Here is a 25,481-nt window from a genome sequence, read left to right as displayed (position 1 = left end):
TCAGAGCAGAGCCTGACCTGAGGCTTCATCTCACCACTGAGATCATGACATGAGCAGAAATCAATAATCGAACACTTGACACACTGAGCCACCCAGGTGCCACCTATTTATCTGTATATTATTTAAGCCGGGTTTTCTTTGTTTCTGCAAACTAACAATCTCTACCTTCTATTTTTTTTAATATGAAATTTATTGTCGAATTGGTTTCCACACAACACCCAGTGCTCATCACAACAGGTGCTCTCCTCAATGCCTATCACCCACTTTCCTCTTTATCCCACTCCCACCCCCATCAACCCTCAGTTTATTCTCAGTTTTTTTTGTATTTTTTAATGAAATTTATTGACAAATTGGTTTCCATACAACACCCAGTGCTCATCCCAAAAGGTGCCCTCCTCAATACCCATCACCCACCCTCTCCTCCCTCCCACCCCCCATCAACCCTCAGTTTGTTCTCAGTTTTTAACAGTCTCTTATGCTTTGGCTCTCTCCCATTCTAACCTCTTTTTTTTTTTTTTCCTTCTCCTCCCCCATGGGTTCCTGTTCAGTTTCTCAGGATCCACATAAGAGTGAAACCATATGGTATCTGTCTTTCTCTGTATGGCTTATTTCACTTAGCATCACACTCTCCAGTTCCATCCACGTTGCTACAAAAGGCCATATTTCATTTTTTCTCATTGCCACGTAATATTCCATTGTGTATATAAACCACAATTTCTTTATCCATTCATCAGTTGATGGACATTTAGGCTCTTTCCATACTTTGGCTATGGTTGAGAGTGCTGCTATGAACATTGGGGTACAAGTGGCCCTATGCATCAGTGCTCCTGTATCCCTTGGATAAATTCCTAGCAGTGCTATTGCTGGGTCATAGGGTAGGTCTATTTTTAATTTTCTGAGGAACCTCCACACTGCGTTCCAGAGCGGCTGCACCAATTTGCATTCCCACCAACAGTGCAAGAGGGTTCCCGTTTCTCCACATCCTCTCCAGCATCTATAGTCTCCTGATTTGTTCATTTTGGCCACTCTGACTGGCGTGAGGTGATACCTGAGTGTGGTTTTGATTTGTATTTCCCTGATAAGGAGCGACGCTGAACATCTTTTCATGTGCCTGTTGGCCATCCGGATGTCTTCTTTAGAGAAGTGTCTATTCATGTTTTCTGCCCATTTCTTCACTGGGTTATTTGTTTTTTGGGTGTGGAGTTTGGTGAGCTCTTTATAGATTTTGGATACTAGCCCTTTGTCCGATATGTCATTTGCGAATATCTTTTCCCATTCCGTTGGTTGCCTTTTAGTTTTGTTGGTTGTTTCCTTTGCTGTGCAGAAGCTTTTTATCTTCATAAGGTCCCAGTAATTCACTTTTGCTTTTAATTCCCTTGCCTTTGGGGATGTGTCGAGTAAGAGATTGCTACGGCTGAGGTCAGAGAGGTCTTTTCCTGCTTTCTCCTCTAGGGTTTTGATGGTTTCCTGTCTCACATTTAGGTCCTTTATCCATTTTGAGTTTATTTTTGTGAATGGTGTGAGAAAGTGGTCTAGTTTCAACCTTCTGCATGTTGCTGTCCAGTTCTCCCAGCACCATTTGTTAAAGAGGCTGTCTTTTTTCCATTGGATGTTCTTTCCTGCTTTGTCAAAGATGAGTTGGCCATACGTTTGTGGGTCTAGTTCTGGGGTTTCTATTCTATTCCATTGGTCTATGTGTCTGTTTTGGTGCCCATACCATGCGGTCTTGATGATGACAGCTTTGTAGTAGAGGCTAAAGTCTGGGATTGTGATGCCTCCTGCTTTGGTCTTCTTCTTCAAAGTTCCTTGGGCTATTCGGGGCCTTTTGTGGTTCCATATGAATTTTAGGATTGCTTGTTCTAGTTTCGAGAAGAATGCTGGTGCAATTTTGATTGGGATTGCATTGAATGTGTAGATAGCTTTGGGTAGTATTGACATTTTGACAATATTTATTTTTCCAATCCCTGAGCAGGGAATGTCTTTCCATTTCTTTAAATCTTCTTCAATTTCCTTCATAAGCTTTCTATAGTTGTCAGCATACAGATCCTTTACATCTTTGGTTAGATTTATTCCTAGGTATTTTATGCTTCTTGGTGCAATTGTGAATGGGATCAGTTTCTTTATTTGTCTTTCTGTTGCTTCATTGTTAGTGTATAAGAATGCAACTGATTTCTGTACATTGATTTTGTATCCTGCAACTTTGCTGAATTCATGTATCAGTTCTAGCAGACTTTTGGTGGAGTCTATCGGATTTTCCATGTATAATATCATGTCATCTGCAAAAAGCGAAAGCTTGACTTCATCTTTGCCAATTTTGATGCCTTTGATTTCCTTTTGTTGTCTGATTGCTGATGCTAGAACTTCCAGCACTATGTTAAACAGCAGCGGTGAGAGTGGGCATCCTTGTCGTGTTCCTGACCTCAGGGAAAAAGCTTTCAGTTTTTCCCCGTTGAGGATGATGTTAGCTGTGGGCTTTTCATAAACGGCTTTTATGATCTTTAAGTATGTTCCTTCTATCCCGACTTTCTCAAGGGTTTTTATTAAGAAAGGGTGCTGGATTTTGTCGAAGGCCTTTTCTGCATCGATTGACAGGATCATATGGTTCTTCTCTTTTTTTGTTGTTAATGTGATGTGTCACGTTGATTGATTTGCGAATGTTGAACCAGCCCTGCATCCCAGGAATGAATCCCACTTGATCATGGTGAATCATTCTTTTTATATGCCGTTGAATTCGATTTGCTAGTACCTTATTGAGAATTTTTGCATCCATATTCATCAGGGATATTGGCCTGTAGTTCTCTTTTTTTACTGGGTCTCTGTCTGGTTTAGGAATCAAAGTAATACTGGCTTCATAGAATGAGTCTGGCAGTTTTCCTTCCCTTTCTATTTCTTGGAATAGCTTGAGAAGGATAGGTATTATCTCTGCTTTAAACGTCTGGTAGAACTCCCCTGGGAAGCCATCTGGTCCTGGACTCTTATTTGTTGGGAGATTTTTGATAACCGATTCAATTTCTTCGCTGGTTATGGGTCTGTTCAAGCTTTCTATTTCCTCCTGATTGAGTTTTGGAAGAGTGTGGGTGTTCAGGAATTTGTCCATTTCTTCCAGGTTGTCCAATTTGTTGGCATATAATTTTTCATAGTATTCCCTGATAATTGTTTGTATCTCTGAGGGATTGGTTGTAATAATTCCATTTTCATTCATGATTTTATCTATTTGGGTCATTTCCCTTTTCTTTTTGAGAAGCCTGGCTAGAGGTTTGTCAATTTTGTTTATTTTTTCAAAAAACCAACTCTTGGTTTCGTTGATCTGCTCTACAGTTTTTTTAGTTTCTATATTGTTTATTTCTGGTCTGATCTTATTATTTCTCTTCTTCTGCTGGGCTTAGGCTGCCTTTTCTGTTCTGCTTCTAGTTCCTTTAGGTGTGCTGTTAGATTTTGTATTTGGGATTTTTCTTGTTTCTTGAGATAGGCCTGGATTGCAATGTATTTTCCTCTCAGGACTGCCTTTGCTGCGTCCCAAAGCGTTTGGATTGTTGTATTTTCATTTTCGTTTGTTTCCATATATTTTTTAATTCTTCTCTAATTGTCTGGTTGACCCACTCATTCGTTAGTAGGGTGTTCTTTAACCTCCATGATTTTGGAGGTTTTCCAGACTTTTTTCTGTGGTTGATTTCAAGCTTCATAGCATTGTGGTCTGAAAGTAAGCATGGTATAATTTCAATTCTTGTAAACTTATGAAGGGCTGTTTTGTGACCCAGTATATGATCTATCTTGGAGAATGTTCCATGTGCACTCGAGAAGAAAGTATATTCTGTTGCTTTGGGATGCAGAGTTCTAAATATATCTGTCAAGTCCATCTGATCCAATGTCTCATTCAGGGCCCTTGTTTCTTTATTGACCGTGTGTCTAGATGATCTATCCATTTCTGTAAGTGGTGTATTAAAGTCCCCTGCAATTACCACATTCTTATCAATAAGGTTGCTTATGTTTATGAGTAATTGTTTTATATATTTGGGGGCTCCTGTATTCGGTGCATAGACATTTATAATTGTTAGCTCTTCCTGATGGATAGACCCTGTAACTATTATATAATGTCCTTCTTCATCTCTTGTTACAGCCTTTAATTTAAAGTCTAGTTTGTCTGATATAAGTATGGCTACTCCAGCTTTCTTTTGGCTTCCAGTCGCATGATAAATAGTTCTCCATCCCCTCACTCTCAATCTAAAGGTGTCCTCAGGTCTAAAATGAGTCTCTTGTAGACAGCAAATAGATGGGTCTTGTTTTTTTATCCATTCTGATACCCTATGTCTTTTGGTTGGCGCATTTAATCCATTTACATTCAGTGTTATTATAGAAAGATACGGGTTTAGAGTCATTGTGATGTCTGTACGTTTTATGCTTATAGTGATATCTCTGGGACTTTGTCTCACAGGGTCCCCCTTAGGATCTCTTGTAGGGCTGGTTTAGTGGTGACAAATTCCTTCAGTTTTTGTTTGTTTGGGAAGACCTTTATCTCTCCTTCTATTCTAAATGACAGACTTGCTGGATAAAGGATTCTTGGCTGCATATTTTTTCTGTCTAGCACCCTGAAAATCTCGTGCCAATTTATTCTCAGTTTTTAAGAATCTCTTATGGTTTTCCTCCTTCCCTATCTGTAACTTCCCCCTCCCTTCCCCTCCTCCTTGGTCTTCTGTTAAGTTTCTCAGGATCCACATAAGAGTGAAACCATATGGTATCTGTCTTTCTCTGTATGACTTATTTCACTTAGCATCACACTCTCCAGTTCCATCCCCATTGCTACAAAAGGCCATATTTCATTCTTTACCATTGCTACGTGGTATTCCATTGTGTATATAAACCACAATTTCTTTATCCATTCATCAGTTGATGGACATTTAGGCTCTTTCCATAGTTTGGCTATGGTTGAGAGTGCTGCTATAAGCATTGGAGTACAAGTGCCCCAATGAATCAGTATTGCTGTATCCATTTGGGAAATTCCTAGCAGTTCTATTGCTGGGTCATAGGGGAGATCTATTTCTAATATTTTGAGGAAACTCAACACTGTTTTGCAGAGCAGCTGCACCAGTTTGCCTTCCCACCAACAGGGCAAGAGGGTTCCCATTTCTCCACATCCTCTCCAGCATCTATGGTCTCCTGATTTGTTCATTTTGGCCCCTCTGACTGGCGTGAGGTGGTATCTGAGTGTGGTTTTGATTTGTATTTCCCTGATGAGGAGCAACGCTGAGCATCTTTTCATGTGCCTATTGGCCATCTGGATGTCTTCTTTAGAGAAGTGTCTATTCATGTTTTCTGCCCATTTCTTCACTGGGTTATTTGTTTTTTGGGTGTGGAGTTTGGTGAGTCCTTTATAGATTTTGGATAATAGCCCTTTGTTCAATGTGTTATTTGCAAATATCTTATCCCATTCCATTGGTTGCCTTTTAGTTTTGTTGATTGTTTCCTTTGCTGTGCAGAAGCTTTTTATCTTCATGAGGTCCCAATGGTTCATTTTTGCTTTTAATTCCCTTGCCTTTGGGTATGTGTCAAGTAAGAAATTGCTATGGCTGAGGTCCCAGAGGTTTTTCCCTGCTTTACCCTCTAAGGTTTTCATGGTTTTCTGTCTCACATTCAGGTCCTTTATCCGTTTTGAGTTTATTTTTGTGAATGATGTAAGAAAGTGGTCTAGTTTCATCCTTCTGCATGTTGCTGTCCCATTCTCCCAGCACTATTTGCTAAAGAGACTGTCTTTTTTCCATTGGATATTCTTTCCTGCTTTGTCAAAGATTAGTTGGCCATACTTTTATGGGTCCAATTCTGGAGTCTCTATTCCATTCCATTGGTCTATGTGTCTGTTTTTGTGCCAATACCATGCTTTCGTGATGATGACAGCTTTGTACTAGAGGCTGACGTCTGGGATTGTGATGCCTCCTGCTTTGGTCTTCTTCAAAATTACTTTGGCTATTCAGGCCTTTTGTGATTCCATACAATTTTTAGGATTGCTTTTTATAGCTTTGAGAAGAATGCTGGTGCAATTTTGATTGGGATTGCATTGAATGTGTAGACAGCTTTGGGTAGTACTGACATTTTAACAAGGTTTATTCTTCCAATCCATGAGCACGGAATGTTTTTCCATTTCTTTCCATCTTCTTCAATTTCCTTCATAAGCTTTCTATAGTTTTCAGCATACATATCTTGTACATCTTTGGTTAGATTTATTCCTAGGTATTTTATGCTTCTTTGTGCAATTGTGAATGGGATCAGTTTCTTTATTTGTCTTTCTGTTGCTTCATTATTAGTGTATAAGAATGCAACTGATTTCTGTACATTGATTTTGTATCCTGCGACTTTGCTGAATGCATGTATCAGTTCTAGCAGACTTTTGGTGGAGTCTATCTGATTTTCCATGTATAATATCATGTGTCTGCAAAAAGTGAAAGCTTGACTTCATCTTTGCCAATTTTGATGCCTTTGATTTCCTTTTGTTGTCTGATTGCTGATGCTAGAACTTCCAGCACTATGTTAAACAACAGCAGTGAGGGTGGACATACCTGTCATGTTCCTGATCTCAGGGAAAAAGCTCTCAGTTTTTCCCCATTGAGGATGATATTGGCTGTGGGCTTTTCATAAATGGCTTTTATGATGTTTAAGTATGTTCCTTCTATCCCGACTTTCTCGAGGGTTTTTATTAAGAAAGGATGCTGAGTTTTGTCAAATGCTTTTTCTGCATCGATTGACACGATCAATGGTCCTTATCTTTTCTTTTATTAATGTGATGTATCACATTGATTGATTTGCAAATATTGAACCAGCCCTGCATCCCAGGAATGAATCCCACTTGATCATGGTGAATAATTCTTTTTATAAGCTGTTGAATTCGATTTGCTAGTATCTTATTGAGAATTTTTGCATCCATATTCATCAGGGATATTGGCCTGTAGTTCTCTTTTTTTACTGGGTCTCTGTCTGGTTTGGGAATCAAAGTAATGCTGGCTTCATAGAATGAGTCTGGAAGTTTTCCTTCCCTATCTATTTTTTGGAATATCTTGAGAAGGATAGGTATTATCGCTGCTTTAAATGTCTGGTAGAATTCCCCTGAGAAGCCATCTGGTCCTGGACTCTTATTTGTTGGGAGATTTTTGATAATTGATTCCATTTCTTATTTGGGGTCTGTTCTAATTTTCTCTTTCTTCCTGTTTGAGTTTGGAAGTGTGTGGGTGCTTAGGAATTTGTCCATTTCTTCCAGGTTGTCCAGTTTGTTGGCATACAAGTTTTCACAGTATTCACTGATAACTGCTTGTATTGCTCAGAGACTGGTTGTAATAATTCCATTTTCATTCATGATGTGATCTATTTGGGTCATCTTCCTTTTCTTTTTGAGAATCCTGGTTTATCAATTTTGTTTATTTTTTCAAAAAAACAACTCTTGGGTTCATTGATCTGCTCTACAGATTTTTTTAGATTCTATATTGTTTATTTCTGATCTTTATTATGTCTCTTCTGCTTCTGGGTTTGGGTGTCTTTGCTGTTCTGCTTCTAGTTCCTTTAGGTGTGCTGTTAGATTTTGTATTTGGGATTTTTCTTGTTTCTTGAGATAGGCCTGGATTGCAATGTATTTTCCTCTCAGGACTGCCTTCACTGCATTCCAAAGCGTTTGGATTGTTGTATTTTCATTTTCATTTGTTTCCATATGTTTCTTAATTTCTTCTCTAATTGCCTGGTTGACCCATTCATTCTTTAGTAGGGTGATCTTTAACCTCCATGATTTTGGAGGTTTTCCAGTCTTTTTCCTGTGGTTGATTTCAAGCTTCATAGCATTGTGATCTGAAAGTGTGCATGGTATGATCTTAATTCTTTTGTACTTATGAAGAGCTGTTTTGTGACCCAGTATATGATCTATCTTGGAGAATGTTCCATGTGCACTCGAGAAGAAAGTATATTCTGTGGCTTTGGGATGCAGAGTTCTAAATATATCTGTCAAGTCCATCTGATCCAATGTGTCATTCAGGGCCCTTGTTTCTTTATTGATCCTGTGTCTAGGTGATCTTTCCATTGTTGTTAGTGGGGTATTGAAGTCCCCTGCAATTACCACTTTCTTATCAATAAGGTTGCTTATGTTTGTGATTGTTTAATATATTTGGGGGCTCCTGTATTCGGCACATAGACATTTGTAATTGTTAGCTCTTCCTGATGGATAGACCCTGTAATTATTATATAATGCCCTTCTTCATGTCTTGTTAAAGCCTTTAATTTAAAGTCTAGTTTGTCTGATACAAATATGGCTGCTTCAGCTTTCTTTTTACTTCCAGTAGTATGATAGATAGTTCTCCATGGCCTCACTTTCAATCTGAAGGTGTCCTCAGGTCTAAAATGAGTCTCTTGTAGACAGCAAATAGATGGGTCTTGTTTTTTTATCCATTCAGATACCCTATGTCTTTTGGTTGGAGCATTTAGTGCAATTACATTCAGTGTTATTATAGGAAGATATGGGGTTAGAGTCATTGTGATGTCTGTAGGTTACATGCTTGTACTGATATCTCTAGTACTTTGTGGTCCTTGCAATATTTCACTCACAGATTCCCCGTTAGGATCTCTTATAGGTCTGGTTTAGTGGTGATGAATTCCTTCAGTTTTTGTTTGTGTGGCAAGACCTTTATCTCTCCTTCTATTCTAAATGACAGACTTGCTGGATAAAGAATTCTCAGTTGCATATTTTTTCTGTTCATCCCATTGAAGATTTTCTGCCATTCCTTTATGGCCTGCCAAGTTTCAGTGGATAGATCTGTCAGTAGTCTTATCGGTCTCCCTTTATATGTTAGAGTATGTTTATCCCTAGCTGCTTTCATAATTTTCTCTTTATCCTTCTATTTTGCCAGTTTCACTATGATATGTCATGCAGAAGATTGATTCAAGTTACATCTGAAGGGAGTTCTCTGTGCCTCTTGGATTTCAATGCCCGTTTTCTTCCCCAGATCAAGGAACTTCTCAGCTATGATTTGTTAAAGTATACCTTCAGCCCCTTTCTCTCTCTTCTTCTTCTTCTGGAATTCCTATGATATGGATATTGTTCAGTTTGATTGCATCACTGAGTTCTCTAATTCTCCCCTCATACACCTGGATTTTTTTTTTCTCTTTTTCTCTTCTTCCTCTTTTTCCATAACTTTATCTTCTAACTCATCTATTGTCTCCTCTCCTCTTCAATCCGTACTATGGCCACCTCCAGTTTATTTTGCACCTCATTTATAGCATTTTTTAGCTCCTCATGACTATTTTTTAGTCCCTTGATCTCTGTAGCAATAGATTCTCTGCTGTCCTGTGTGCATTTTTCAAGTCCAGCGATTAATTTTACGGCTATAATTCTAAATTATTGTTCCGTTATATTGCTTAAGTCATTTTTGATGAATTCGTTAGCTGTTGCCACTTCCTGGAGTTTCTTTTGAGGAGAATTCTTCCATTTCATCATTTTGGGTAGTCCCTGTGGTAGCTCCAAACTGCAGGGCACTTCCCCTGTGCTGTCTGGAGAAACTTGTGTTGGTGGGCAGGGCAACAGTCAGACCCAATGTCTGCCCCCAGCCCATCAGTGGAGCCACAGTCAGACTGGTGTGTACCTTATCCTCCCCTCTCCCAGGGGCAGCATCACTGTGGAGTCGTGTGGCCCTGTCTGGGCTGCTTGCACACTGACAGGCTTGTAGTGCTGCTTCGATGGGATCTGGCAAAAGGCATATTATCCAGGGTGGATCCACAAGTTGCACAGGGGCAGGAGGGTTAGGCTTAGCTATCTTTGCCCTTGGTGGTCCCCTTCAGGAGGGGCCCTGCAGCACTGGGATGGAGGCAGGCCTATTCAAGGTATGGATCCACAGAAGCACAGCATTGGGCGTTTGCATGGTGCAAGCAAGTTCCATTATGGGAACTGGTTCCCTTTGGAATTTTGGCTCTAATTGGAATATATATATATATATATATATATATATATATATATATATATATGTTTGTAAATATTTTTGCATTTAATGTTGGATCTCATTCTCTGTATGATTGCTATCATAAAGTTTATTTCTACATGTTTTGTGAAGCTAACAATTCAGTGAATTATACATGTAAATATAACAAATAGGTGAAAACATATTTACCAATAGATTACTATTTCTGATTCTTTTCATTCCATAATTCCAAGTTCATTTGTTATATATGTATTTTTGCATTTAAAAAACTTTCTTTAACAACTTTTAGTGTAATTTTCCTGGCATTTAATTATCTCACCTCTGAAAAAAATACTTGGCTGTTATTTTTAAAAGACATTTTCAGCCCCAGCCAGATCAGCAGAGGCAGGGCCCAGGCACTTGGGAGGTGATGGAGGGCAAGGAGCTGTTTAGGGGTAGGGAACAGTAAGATTTAGATTCGCCAAGAGAGGGGAAAGCAGGGAAGAAGCTCTGAGGGCCCTAGAGGTGAGAGGGCAGATTAAGATCTAGAGCAACCTGATGGCCATGGAGGCGCAAGAGATGATGCAACACCTTCAGGAGTTTCCAGAACATCAAAAAATGATCCTGGGCCAATTGAATGAACAATGAGACAAAGATCAGTTTACTAACATCACCCTGATTGCCAACAGACATGATTTTAAGGCCCACAAGGCCGTTTTGACTACTTACAGTAAGTTCTTCTACAAATTCTTTCAGGAGTTTACTCAGGAACCTTTAGTGGAGGTTAAAGTTGTTAGTAAAATGGACTCCATCATTTAATTGAGTTCACATATACAGAAAAATTGATGATACAAAGAGAAGAGGAGACCAATGATATATAGAAAGCAGCAGAGTTTCTACAAACACTAGAAGCTATCAAAGCCTTTGAAGTCAGGAACAAAGAAAACTAAGCAACCCTAAAGGAAAATACCACAGGAAAAAGTGAGGCAAAAGAGAGAGAGAGAGAGAGAGAGAGAGAGAGAGAGAGAGAGAGATTGCAGAAACTTCAAATGTTATCACTGAGTCATTGCCATCTGCAGAGTCAGAACCTATTAAAATTGGAGGTTGCCGAAGGCACAATCGAGGTGGAACATGAAGGCATTGAAATGTTGGAGGAAGTGGCTTCTGCCAAGCAGTCTATAAAGTACATCAGAGCACAGCTTCTTCTGATGATTCCACCCTAGCTCTGTTGGCAGATATTATGATGAAAGTACCGTCGGGGTGATAGAAAAAAGCAGATTAAAGAAGAGGGTTGTACATCTGACCCCACAAGCAAACCAGTAGAAGGTATGGAAATTGTGGAATTTCAGCTGTCACACGTGAAAGACTCAATCCCTTGGGAGAAATGTAATTGTTCATTTAAACCATTTTACCATTTTTTAAAATTTTTTAATGTTTTTATTTATTTTTGAAGGAAAGAGAGAGAGACAACGCATGAGCAGGGGAAGAAACAGAGGGAGAGGGAGACACAGAATACAAAGCAGGCTCCAGGCTCTGAGCTGTCAGCACAGAGCCAGATGCGGGGCTCAAACTCACAAACTGTGAGATCATAACCTGAACTGAAATCGGATGCTTAACCGACTGAGCCACCCAGACCCAACAATCATTTTACCATTTTAATGAACACAGAAACCACACTCCACTGAGAGCCTCAAGTGTGAAATATGCAATTAAAGGTATCGCTGGGAGAGCATGTGGAGACAGCAACTCAACTGTTAACACCTCAGAGAAGGTGGAGTCAATATGCAGCAAAGAACTGGGGAAAATTTTCACGTGTCAATACTACGAGAAACAATGTGACCACTTTGGACATTTTAAAGAACGTCTCTGAAAACATGCAGGTGAAACACCTTCTGAATGTCCAAATTGTCATGAACGATCTGCCAGAAATGGCATCCTCAAATGTCACCTGACTGTGTGCCAAAATGGAGTGGGGACACAAAAAGGGAAGAAAATGCTTTAACAATGTCAGGTCCGTAACAATGTGTTTAACAACAGGGACCAGTTCAAAGATCATTTTGTAATACACACTGGAGATAAACCCCACCATTGCAGTCTATGTGACTTGTGGTTTATGCAAGGAAATGAATTAAGGAGGCATGTGGGTAATACAGTATTTCAGAGTGTCTAGTAACCAAAGTTATTTCAGTAGAAACACGCATGCAAACTGAACCCCATGATTAATGACTATTATAGAACAAGTTGGGAAGGGGAATATGTTACCACTGCTTTCAATGTGTGGATTCAGCACAAGTGACTGTGGAACAGGTCCATCCCGATCTGCTCCAGGACAGCCAAGTGCATGATTCACAGATGAGTGAACTTCCAGGGCAGGTCCAGGTGGGTTATCTATAACCAGGTCAAATTCAGACTGAAGAACGTACTGAAGTATCTGTGGAGCAGCTGAATGTTGAATGGGTAAATCAGATGCCAGGGGAAGTACAAACTGAACTTCTAGAAGCTAATTTGGAACAAGTGACCCCTGAAATCATGCACCAGGAGGAGAGAGAGCCCATCCAAGCAGATGCTGTTGAGGCTGCCAGAGAAGCCTTCAAAGATGCTGATGGTTTAGAGACCAAACCAACAGTCGATTCCCAAGTTGAAAGGGCAGAGAATGAAAACAGAGTATCTGTGCCTGTTTTAGAATGAAATAACAAATGAATATTTTTTTAATTTATGTGTTGGGTTTTTGAATTGATGATGGGCAGTGTGACTGTCCTTAAGCTAACAAATGGACCAAAGTTAAAATCTTTTCTGTTGTGAACTGTTTCTATTAAAACAAACTGATCCCTCCCCCATTTAATGCCACACAGGAGGGATCTTTCCCATAAGTGCATGGGAAGCTTTAAGAAGTATTATTTCTGGAAACTTCAATGGATTATATTCTTATGGTACAGCTGGGTATGAATGTATTTTCATCGTGATAACGGTTTCTCCCTTCTCTCTTTCCCAGGTCATGTTCTTTCTCAGATGTTTTCCATGTTATAAAATCAAACCTGAAATCATTAGAAGACAAGTTTATGTATTATAAATCATTTTAGAACATTGAATATATAGTAAACACAAGGCTGCATGAAGAAAAATACATTGTTACTGTGCAGTTAGATGTTGGTTTCTGGCCCTCTTTACTTTTTTTAAATGTTTTATTTATTTTTGAGAGAGAGAGAGAGAGTACAAGTGGGGACAAAGCAGAGAGAGAGGGAGACAGACTCTGAAGCAAGATCCAGGCTCTGAGCTGTCAGCACAGAGCCTGACATGGGGTATGAACTCATGAACCCCAAGACTGTGACCTGTGTGGAAATCAGACGCTTAAGTGACTGAACCACCCAGACGTCCCTGTCCTTCTGTAGTTCAAACAAACTTCTTGTCTATACTGATAGTCACAGATGTCATCTCAGCAACAGAAACAGAGGTGGTGACATTTCAAGAACATAAAAAAAAGCACACCCATGTACCTTTTCAAAACCGACTAAACTTCTATAAAGTATCTCTGATTCTTTCAAAGTATGTGTTGTAAGGAGCAATGTAGGTGATACTCTAGTACTTTATGTTTTTGCTTATAGTGGCAACTACTGATTCTTTTTCTTGGTAAGTTAGATTGAGAAATTTTATTTAATGGCAACTGAAGGGCCATTTCCAATTGTGAAAATTCCTTTATATCTGTCTTCAACTTCTTTTGGTAAAAAGTTACATTAGTATTTTACCACCATATGTAGAAAAGAGGAGCATCATTTAAAAATTAATATATTTAAAATAAAGTACAAAGAAAAATATGTATATGTCAGGTTTTGTTTTGAATGAATCTTTTTCTCCAATCCTTAATGTAAAGATATTGTGCTATAACTTTTTAAACTATACAAATAAGAGTGCTAAACTGTGGGCTTCAAAGTAGGTGTGTTTAACCAGTATTACTTGGAAAATAAAATAGAACCAAAAAAGAAAGAAAGAAAGAAAGAAAGAAAGAAAGAAAGAAAGAAAGAAAGAAAGAAAGAAGAAAGATAGATATTTTCATGGGGTTTATTGTCTTCTGGTTTGCGTAGTATCTTATACAATGTCTGTTGTAATTCTTTGTCCCTTTGTATGTAATGTGTTCTTTTCTCTTGCTATTTTTAAGATTTTCTGATTATAATTTTTTTAAATGTGTCAAGATGTGGTTTTCATCTTGTTTATCCTGCTTGAAGCTTATTGAGTATCTTACACCTGTGAGTTTACAGTGTTCATCAAATTTGCAAAGATTTTTTTTTATTATTTCTCCAAATATTTTTCATGTTTCTTTCTCTTGTATCATTTGTGGAGTCAAATTACATATATTTAGATTATTTATCTAAGAACTCACTGATATTGTTCTCTTGTGGTCTCTTTCTATGGGCTTAATTTTGGGAAGTTTATATTTCTGTCTTTAGGTTTATTGATGATTTGTTCTGAAGTGTCTAGTCTGTGAAGTGCAGATTTTTTTTTTCTGCAGAGTCTAATCTACTGTTGACTTTTCATTTTATTTGATGTCTCTGTGTGTGTGTACCTTTACTATCCTTCCTCTATTCATGTTTTCTTTTAAATTCTTGAAAATGTTTATAATTTCTCTTTTAATATACATTCTAATTCTACTGTCTGCATTATTTCTGAGTCTGTTCCTATTAACTGACTTTTCTCCTGATTAATTTTTCCCTGCTTTTTAGTATGTCCAGCGATATTTTCATTAGATGCTAGACAATAAATTTTATGTTATTAGTTCATGGATTGTGTTGTTTTTATTTAAAGAGTTTGGGCTTTTCTGATAGGCAATCAAGTTATTTGCAGTTTAGTCTGAAGGGTTCAAGGATTGTTTTAAGCTTTGTGAAGGTACTTATACTGTATTCTTTAGGAGTAGATTATCCCCACTATTGAAGCAGGGCTCATCTGGGGTTTTTACTGAATGTCTGCAAACCATCAACAAGGGCTCTTTCTTCTAGCTGGTGCAAAAATCAAATGATTTCCATTCCTGCAGGAGTTCTGGGTTCCATTCAGCTCAGAGTTTCCCAGTGACTCAATTTTCCAAATTCTTGTAGCTTTCATTTGATGGACTGATTTCCCCATATTCAGCAAAATTTATAGAAATCCATCTTCAGATTTGTGGAGCTCTTTTCCTGTATAAATTCCTCCTTTCCAGAATTCTACTCTGTAACTTCCAGCAGCTTCAAAGTCCCTGACCCCTGATCTCCATCTCATCAACCCAGTAGAACATTATGAAACACTTGGAACGTCTCTCTCTGCTGTCTGTTTGGGGATGTGCCCCTGGGCAAAAAGCCAGCATGGTCATCAGGCTCAACTCACTTGCTTCCCTTCAGGGATCATGATCCAATGGGTTCTGTTATTTAATGTCTGAAAAGAGTTGGTTCATAGATTTTGTCAAGTTTGCTAATTGTTTAAGACAGGAAATTAAATCCAGTCCTTTTACTCCTTCATGGAGGAAATAGAAGCTGTCATATAATTTTTTTAATCTAGAAAAGTACTTCCTTGTTTTTCAAAAGAATAGAACAGTTGTTTTAAAATTGATGTTCAAATGGTTTGTCTAATCATTTCTTCATTACTACATTAAGATCACACAGTCTTGTCAGGAAAACTACAAAATGATTCTGTGATCCTTCAGTGTACATATCAGAGGGCATATAATAAAGTAACTCATTGTTTATAACATATATTTAGATTTAAATACTGTGTAATTATTCATATTCTCAGGTTCAGATCACATCTTTTTCCTGATAAAATCCTTTGTTTTTCCCAAATAGTGAGGCTTTTTCTGGTACTGATTCATCTCTATACAGTAGAAGGAAAAAAAATATATATATATATATATATGTATATATATATATATATATATATATTTTCTAGATGGGTACATATTGAATAGAAGAAACAGATATTTATATATTTCGATATACATTATCCTGAAAATATCATTTATGCAGTATGGTAAATAGTATGTTATTAACATTTATTATACTAGAAACTGATTTTTTCTTTTACACTTTCCCTATATACAAAAAAGTATGGTTTATATTTTTATTTGATCCAAGTTTGATTTATTTCCCCACTCTGTGATTCAGAGAGGTTCTCAATAGTCAGTGTATGTACTGCCCCATTTACCATGGCAGTTTTCATTAAAAATTATAAATGAGGATATAAAGTCTCTTAAAAGCATCACTGAATAACAGGATCAGATAAATAGCTAAGAGATCAGCTGCTATGGTTTTTACACTGAAAAAGAGAAAATTATTTAACATAGTACTTACTATAGCATTTGCCTTAACTAAACACTGGTTATCTTATGCACCCTCTTCTCTCTTTCTGGGCAGGAAGATACCACAGTGCCCCAGTCACAAAATCAAAAATGCTTGATTCTGAGACCTATGCTCTGTTTAAACACTAATATTTCTTATATATAGCTAAGATTTAATATAAGGCTAGCCCAACATTGTTCTCTTTGCCAGTTCTAACACTGGTTCCAAAAGCACATTTAATTCCCACGGATATGCTGGAGCCACTTCATGACACAGTGAACCCTGGCTGCATATTGCAGCTAATGATCTCAACTATGCAAATGAAGCTGTAACATCTGTAATTACAAAGAATATCACTGTAAATCATTTGACATGAATAAGCAGCCTCATTGCACTTCAGGAAAGGCTTTTTAAGGAACAAGGTCTAATAATTTTAAAGGCTTAATGAGCAATTACGCTAAAACTGATGATAGCACTAAGAAGATTCATCATAATTTATTGTTTTTTCTCAGATGTTATTTCTAATAATAGCATAGGCAAGATCATGATTGAGGTTCTACCCTTATCAACACACCATTTTCATTACAAAATGAATCTCCCCATACCTAATACTATGCATTCTAACCAGTGGGAAGGAGAAAAAGAGAACTGCTATTTATTAAAGATCATTACTACAAAGACTCTCATATATTAACTCATCTAATATACACCTAAATAACACTATATGATATTTATTATTTTTATTAAGTATATTATTATGTTCACATTTTTAATATAAGGAAACATAGACTCAGATATATTCAGGAATGTCTCCAAAGATTAGAAAGATAAAGAGAGAAAGAATTTGAATTGGACCCAGAATAACAGACTTTAAACCTAATACCCTTTCCACTGTATTACACTTCCTCTCTTTTATACCACTATAGCTACATATTGTCATTAATTCAATGTTCAACACTAGTAATTTGACTCCTATTCCTGTTTATGCATTTTGCTTAAACATTGATATATTAATATGCTTCTCATTTTTTAAAAATTTTATTTGAGCTGATTTTATCTGATTCCCATGGAAGATAATATGACTTTATTCAGTAAGTCATATCATGCATGTCTCATGTCAAGCTAATTTATAAATGGAAAGACATTTGTAAATAGCTATCCATCATACTCCTGTTTACACCTGCTTCTGTCTTCATTGCACCTATCACTTCTGCTAAATGCCTGAACAAATGGGAGAAATATGGCTTTCCAGAGTCTCAATATATTCACTAGTGTCTTGTGATCTTCTGAAATCCCTACACTCACTTGTTTTTTCTTCTGCTCATCAGGAAGCCATTTCGTTAATTTGTCCTATGGGCAAAAAAGTTTTGTTTGCCTAAACACAATGCAAAAGTCCATGTACATAATGAACAACATTAATGCCATTTTATTTGGGGGACTTAAGAGGGTAATTAGTAGCAGTCCTTAGCTCAGAAGAGCCAATGTCTTTGTTTTTGTTTTGTTTTGTTTTTCGCTATCTCTTGTCTATTTTGATCACAGTAATATGAGCTAAGTGAACTTAATAAAAGTGAGAGGCCCCTCATTTCTTTTTTTTTAAGCTTATTTATTTATTTTGAGAGAGAGAGCATAAAGTTGTGAGGGCAGAGAGAGAAGAGACATCGAAAATACCAAGCAGGCTCTGTACCCGCACAATGGAGCCAGATGCAGGGCTCAAACCCATGAACCCTGAAATCATGACCTTAGCCAAACTCAGATGCTTAACCAACTGAGCCACCCGTTTGCTCTGGACCCTCATTTCTTCTTGCCTTCTCACCTGGAAGACTTGTATTATAAAACCAAACTACCAGGAAACTCAGAACACTTAATTACTGCTAGTGATGATTTACCAGAATCAGTATTTTAGAACTTATCTCTATCCTAATTTAAGTCTTCCAAACCATGGTCATCAGAGTAATAACCAAGTAAATAAAATTTTCATCGTTTCTTCTGTCTTTTGGGGGAACTTATATACTGTCAATAAAATCAGATCTGAGCCTGCAAAGCTATGTAGAAATAACTGGAAAAAATATATCAGAAAAGATTAATTTCCAAATGTGTTCATTTCCCCTGTGCCAAACACAAATGTATCAGTTGAGGAAATCTAATGTCTTCAGAGGACCAAGGTCACCAAATGTTATAGGCTCTATGAAAAGCCTACCATTTTATTTCAAATTGACACATTGCCCCATCTAGTTGAAACTCCACAGCTCATGTGCAAGTGCAATTTAGTTTAGGTTCTTATTAAACTGACTCAAAACACTTTAAAATGAAAGCTTCTGAAATTAGAAAATGTGCTCTGGAAACGAAAATGGTAAAATAAAAACAATGGATCTCATATTTGCAACAAGACTGAGAATCAATGCAAAATGAAAATCTCAAGGGACAATATGCAACATTAGCTACCGTTTTAACAGCTCCCCAATCAGTGAAGACTAATTAAAAAAATAGCAAATCCATATTTCTACTAAATGAATACATGGTATTATTGGAAGGCAGAAAGTTAAACTCTCTTCATCCAGCTCCATATTAATAAAAGGAAGCTATTCCTTCACTATTTAAAAATGTGCCAAGACTTCATATAAGCCAAACTATACATGTTTAAAGACAGTGACTATTAGAAAGGAAATTTAGATCTCAGACCCTGGGTCCACAACAAGAAAGATAATGAAGACCTGAAGAACAGCCTCTCACATGATGTCTCTCTTGCCCTGCTTTCTCATCTTCTCTCCCTAGTTTACTGGTATGTGTCAGTTAATAGACAAAAACTGTCAGAAACTAAAATTAATATAAAAGAAGACAATACATGGTCCCTAATCTACTTTCTGAATTTTATAGTTTGTAGGTAAAAGAGAGAAGGAGAAAAAGCTAACATTTATCCCTAGCAAGAGGAAGTATTGTAGAGTAGTTAAGGATATCGGCTTCCAGTCCAGTCCACACTGGGTTAAAATCCCAATACTACCACTTACTGGCTCTATGACCTTGAGTAAAATACTTAACTGTGTCTCAGTTTCCTTACCTGTGTAATGGAGTGATAACAGATCCTTAGGATCAATAAGAGAAATAAACAAGTAAATACATTTATTAGCCCTCACTAAATATGAACTGTTGCCATTAGGTATTCCACATCAACTACCATACTAAGTGATTTTGAATACATTCACTTTTGACCTTTCCATCGCCCATTGTAATAGTTACTCAATTACACAGATGAGAAAATTGGCACGCAGAGAATTCAAATTCATTGTCCAATGATAACCAGTAAGTGGTGTTGCGAAGACGGAGACTCAGATCTAATTATAAAGCTTGTATTCTTTCCACACATGTGCCTATCTGACTTATTTTAAGGCATTTTACAAGATGACAGCTTTAATACTTTTTAAAAGGTCAGAGGAATCCAATCGATGATTCCATACTTAAAACAAAAACAACAACCTAACCTGATGCTTTTACAACTTGGCTTAACAAGATTTCCCCTTCAAGATGGATCTAATTAACTCATGTCCTAATTAACTATCCTGTAACTGGCCTGCAAATTAATTTGATCTTCTTTTCTCCACATAGATCATGTTCCTTTCTTGTGATCAAGAATACCTTTTTATGGGGCACCTGGGTGGCTCAGTGCATTAAGTGTCCATATGTGGCTCAGGTCCTGATCTCACAGTTTGTGGGTTCAAGCCCGGTGTTGGATTCTGTGCTGACAGCTCAAAGCCTGCAGCCTGCTTCAGATTCTATGTCTCCCTCTCTCTCTGCCCCTCGCCTGCTCATGCTCTTTCTCTCTCAAAAATAAACATTAGAAATTTTTAAAAAGAATACTTTATTACAATAATTATAATTGACCATACAAATATTTTCAAAAAATTGAGTTTTCAAAATATGCTGTGTCAAGGAGAAAAAAAGAACTCATTCTCCCATATAAGATCATGGATATGACAGACCATCCTAGGTTCACAGGGTATGACTGACATCCAAATTTACATTTACTGCTATACCTGGCTCTTGACCCAGATTTTGTACTACTTGTCAGTTCTTCCATCCCTCAGTCTCCCAGCTGCAGACCAAAACAACGTGAAGACTCTGAATCCACTCATTCATTTGCTCAATATATACTGATTTATTACTTTCAGTGTTCCAGGAACTGGAGGCTGGAACACTCTGTTACAGCCTCTGGAGAGGCTACTGTAAGCAGAAAAAAGTCCCTGCCTGCATGGAGATTTATTTCCTAGTGGGAGAAGAGATGCATTAAATAGATATACTATTCAAGGGCAAAAAATGCAATGAAAAAAAAAGGGGAAAAAAAGATAGTGTATGTATATGGGTAAAGTTGCAAAATTAAACAAATTGATTAATGAAACCTCACTGAAAAGATGATATTTGAGCAAACACCTGGAAGAGGTGAGCGAGCATGTCATATGACATATGAGGAAGAAACATCCCAAGCAGAGATAACAGCAAGTATGAAGAACTTGATGCTAGAAGATGCCTAACGCATTTGACCGATGCAAGCAAACCACAGTGTCAAGAGGTAAGATCAGAAAAGTAATGAGGGACCAGATCATGTAGCGCCTGACAGAGTACTACTGTAGTACTCCACAGTTACCCCAGTGAACAATAAAGACATTGAAGCGCAGAGAACTAGCAAGATTTTACTTAAGTTTTGAAAGGATTCCTTTTGTTGCTATATTAAAAATGGATTGTATGGTATTAATGGCAACAACAAAGATAAAATAAATATTTTTATATCTGTAGAAGAAAATTTAATGTGTTTAATAGAAAATAGAGAAGAGAAATAAGAAACTGCAGCAGATGTAAGATATGACGTTAGGTAGCAAGAATAAGGACTACTATATCAATAATAACAATAAATATAAATGGGTGTAATTTTTCAATTGACAGAAGGACTCAGATTAGGAAAATAAAGAAAGTCAGGAGAGCTTCTGGGAAGATAGCGGTGTAGGAGGACGCTGGGCTCACCGCCTCCTGCGGATCACTTAGATTCCACCCACACCTGCCTAAATAACCCAGAAAATCGCCAGAAGACTAGCAGAACGGCTTCTCCAGAGCCAAGCATAGATAAGAGGTCCACGGTAGAGGGTAGGAAGGGTGGAGAGGCAGTGCGTGCTACACGGACTGGCAGGAGGGAGCCTGGCCGGAGGGGCATCCCGCCGGCCAAGCAGAGCCCCCGAGTCTGGCTGGCAAAAATGGAGAGGCTGGATGGAGTGTGTGTTCTGACAGCAATCAGCACTTAACATCTGGAAGGTTATAAGTTAACAGCTCTGCTCGGAGAACGGAAGGGCTGGAGGACAACGGGAGGGAGAGTTGTTGAGCCCCGGACAACAGAGAGCAGCGTGGCAGGAAACAAAGGTGCTCACCACCGCCATCTCCCTTGCCCATCCCCCAGCAAAAATCCCAAAGAGAACCGGTTCCTGTCAGGGAACTTGCTTGCACCTCGCAAACACCCAACGCTGTGCTTCTGCGGATCCATCCCTCCCGCAGGTCTGACTCCCTCCCAGTGCCACAGGGGCCCCTCCCGAAGCGGATTTCCAAAGGAAAAGTGAGCTGAGCCTGCCCTCCCCCCACGCCCCTGTGCACCTTGCGGATCCACCCCAGCTAATACACAAGATCCCCAGCACCAAAAGCCTGGCAGTGTGCAAGTAGCCCAGATGGGCCACACCATCCCACAGTGAATCCCGTCCCTAGGAGAGGGTAAGAGAAGGTACACACCAGTCTGACTGTGGCCCCAGCAGTGGGCTGGGGGCAAACATAAGGTCTGACTGCAGCCCGGCCCACCAATGCAAGTTATTCAAGACAGCACAGGGGAACGGCCCTGCAGTTTGGCACCACTCCAGGGACTATCCAAAATGATGAAATGGAAGAATTCCCCTCAAAAAAAGTCCAGAAAATAACGACAGGTAACGGATCAAAAACGATTTAAACAATGTAACAGAAAGTGAATTTAGAATAATAGTCATAAAATTAATTGCTGGGCTTGAAAACAGTATAAAGGACAGCAGGGAATCTATTGCTACAGAGATCAAGGGACTAAGGAACAGCCAGGAGGAGCTAAAAAATGCTATTAATGAGCTGCAAAATAAAATGTAGACGACCACAGCTTGGATTGAAGATGCAGAGGAGAGAATGGGTGAACTAGAAGGTAAAATTATGGAAAAAGAAGAAGCTGAGAAAAAGAGAGATAAAAAAAAAACCCAGGACTATGAGGGGAAAATTAGAGAACTAAGTGATGCACTAAAGAAAAATAATAAACACATAACTGGTATTCCAGAGGAGGAAGAGAGAGGGAAAGGCGCTGAATATGTACTTGAACAAATCATAGCTGAGAACTTCCCTGATCTGGGGAAGGAAAAAGGCATTGAAATCCAAGAGGCACAAAGAACTCCCTTCACACATAACTTGAATCCATCTTCTGCACAACATATCATAGTGAAACTGGCAAAAGACAAGGATAAAGAGAAATTCTGAAAGCAGCTAGGGATAAACGTGCTCTAACATACAAAGAGAGACCAATAAGACTCGTGACTGATATCCCTTTTGAAACTTGGCAGGCCAGAAAGGAATGGCAGGAAATCTTCAATGTGATGAACAGTAAATATATGCAGCCAAGAATCCTCTATCCAGCAAATCTGTCATTTAGAAGAGGAGAGATAAAGGTCTTCCCAAACAAACAAAAACTGAAGGAATTCATCACCACTAAACCAGCCCCACAAGAGATCCTAAGGGGGATCCTGTGAGACAAAGTACCAGAGACATCACTAGAAGCATGAAACCTACAGACATCACAATGACTAGAAAGCCCATATATTTCCATAATAACACTGAATGTAAATGGACTATATGCACCAACCAAAACACATAGGGTATCTGAATTGATAAAAAAAAAAAACAAGACCCATCTATTTGCTGTCTACAAGAGACTAATTTTAGACCTGAGGACACTTTCATATTGACAGTGAGGGGATGGAGAACTATTTATCATGCTACTGGAGGTCAAAACAAGCTGGAGTTGCCATACTTATGTCAGACAAATTAGACTTTAAATTAAAGGCTTTAACAAGAGATGAAGATGGGAATTATATAATAATTACAGGGTCTATCCATCAGGAAGAACTAACAATTATAAATGTCTATGCACCGAATACAGGAGACCACAAATATATAAACCAAACCATCACAACATAACCAAACATATTGATAAGAATGTGGTAATTGCAGGGGACTTTAATACCCCACTTACAACAATGTATTGATCATCTAGACACATGATCAACAAATAAAACAAGGGCCCTGAATGATACACTGGATCAGATGGACTTGACAGATATATTTAGAACTCTGCATCCAAAGCAACAGAATATACTTTCTTCTCGAGTGCACATGGAACATTCTCCAAGATAGATCACATACTGGGTCACAACACAGCCCTTCATAAGTATACAAGAATTGAGATCATACATGCATACTTTCAGACCACAATGCTATGAAGCTTGAAATCAACGAAAGGAAAAAGTCTGGAAAACCTCCAAAAGCGTGGGGGTTAAAGAACACCCTACTAAAGAATGAATGTGTCAAACAGGCAATAGAGAGGAAATTAAAAAATGTATAGAAACAAACGAAAATGAAAATACAACAATCCAAACACTTTGGGATGCAGCTAAGGCAGTCCTGAGAGGAAAATACATTGCAATCCAGGCGTATCTCAAGAAAGAAGAAAAACCCCAAATACAAAATGTAACAGCACACCTAGGGAAATAGAGGCAGAGCAGCAAAGACACCCCAAACCCAGCAGAGGAGAAATAAAAAAGATCAGAGCAGAAATAAACAATTTAGAAGCTAAAAAAACTGTAGAGCATATCAATGAAACCGAGAGTTGGTTTTTTGAAAAAATAAACAAAATTGATCAACTTCTAGCCAGGCTTCTCCAAAAAAAAAAAAAAAAAAAAAAAAGGGAGATGACCCAAATAGATAAAATCAAGAATGAAAATGGAAATATTACAATCAATCCCTCAAAAACACAAGCAATTACAGGGAATACTATGAAAAATTATATGCCAACAAACTGGACAACCTGGAAGAAATAAAAAATTCCTAAGCACCCATACACTTCCAAAACTCAAACAGGAAGAAAGAGAAAACTTGAATAGACCCATAACCAGTGAAGAAATTGAATCAGTTATCAAAAATCTCCCAACAAATAGAGTTCAGGAGCAGATGGCTTCCCAGGGGAGTTCTAAAGCAGAGATAATACCTATCCTTCTCAAGCTTCCAAAAAATATAAAGGGAAGGAAAACTTCCAGACTCGTTTCATGAAGCCAGCATTAATTTTGTTCCTGAACCAGAAGAGAATTAAAAAAGGAGAAGTACAGGACAATATCCCTGATGAATATGGATGCAAAAATTCTCAATAATATACTAACAAATCGAATTCAACAGCATATAAAAAGAATTATTCACCATGATCAAGTGGGATTCATTCCTGGGCTACAGGACTGGTTCAACAGTAACAAATCAATCAACGTGATATATCACATCAATAAAAAAAAAAAAGATAAGAACCATATGATCCTGTTAATTGATGCAGAAAAAGCATTTGACAAAATTCAGCATCCTTTCTTAATAAAAACCCTCGAGAAAGTCAGGATAGAAGGAACACTTAAAACATCATAAGAGCCATTTATGAAAAGCCCACAGCTAATATCATCATTGATGGGGAAACACTGAGAGCTTTCTCCCTGAGATCAGGAACACGACAGATGCCCACTGTCACCGCTGTTGTTTAACACAGTGTTGGAAGTGCTAGCATCAGCAATCAGACAACAAAAGGAAATCAAACCATCAAAATTGGCAAAGATGAAGTCAAGCTTTCGCTTTTTGCAGATGACATGATCTTATACATGGAAAATCCAACAGACTCCACCAAAAGTCTGCTAGAACTGATACATGAATTCAGCAAAGTTGCAGGATACAAAATCAATGTACAGAAATCAGTTGCATTCTTATACACTAATAATGAAGCAACAGAAGCAAATAAAGAAACTGATCCCATTCACAATTGCACCAAGAAGCATAAAATACCTAGGAATCAATCTAACCAAAGATGTAAAAGATCTGTATGCTGAAAACTATAGAAAGTTTATGAAGGTAATTGAAAAACATATAAAGAAATGGAAAGACATTCCCTGCTCATGGATTGGAAGAATAAATATTGTCAAAATGT

General features: G+C 38.0%; 1 pseudogene; it reads left to right on the top strand.

Annotated features, from left to right (window-relative positions):
- Nucleotides 1–10,481: 10,481 nt before the first annotated feature.
- On the top strand, nt 10,482–12,605 carry LOC122482474 (annotated as a pseudogene).
- Nucleotides 12,606–25,481: the final 12,876 nt, after the last annotated feature.

Source organism: Prionailurus bengalensis, chromosome D1 (assembly GCF_016509475.1).
Source record: "Prionailurus bengalensis isolate Pbe53 chromosome D1, Fcat_Pben_1.1_paternal_pri, whole genome shotgun sequence".
Classification (NCBI taxonomy): Eukaryota; Metazoa; Chordata; class Mammalia; order Carnivora; family Felidae; genus Prionailurus; species Prionailurus bengalensis.
Note: the sequence above shows the minus strand (reverse complement) of the source record. Positions and strands in the feature narration are given on the sequence as shown.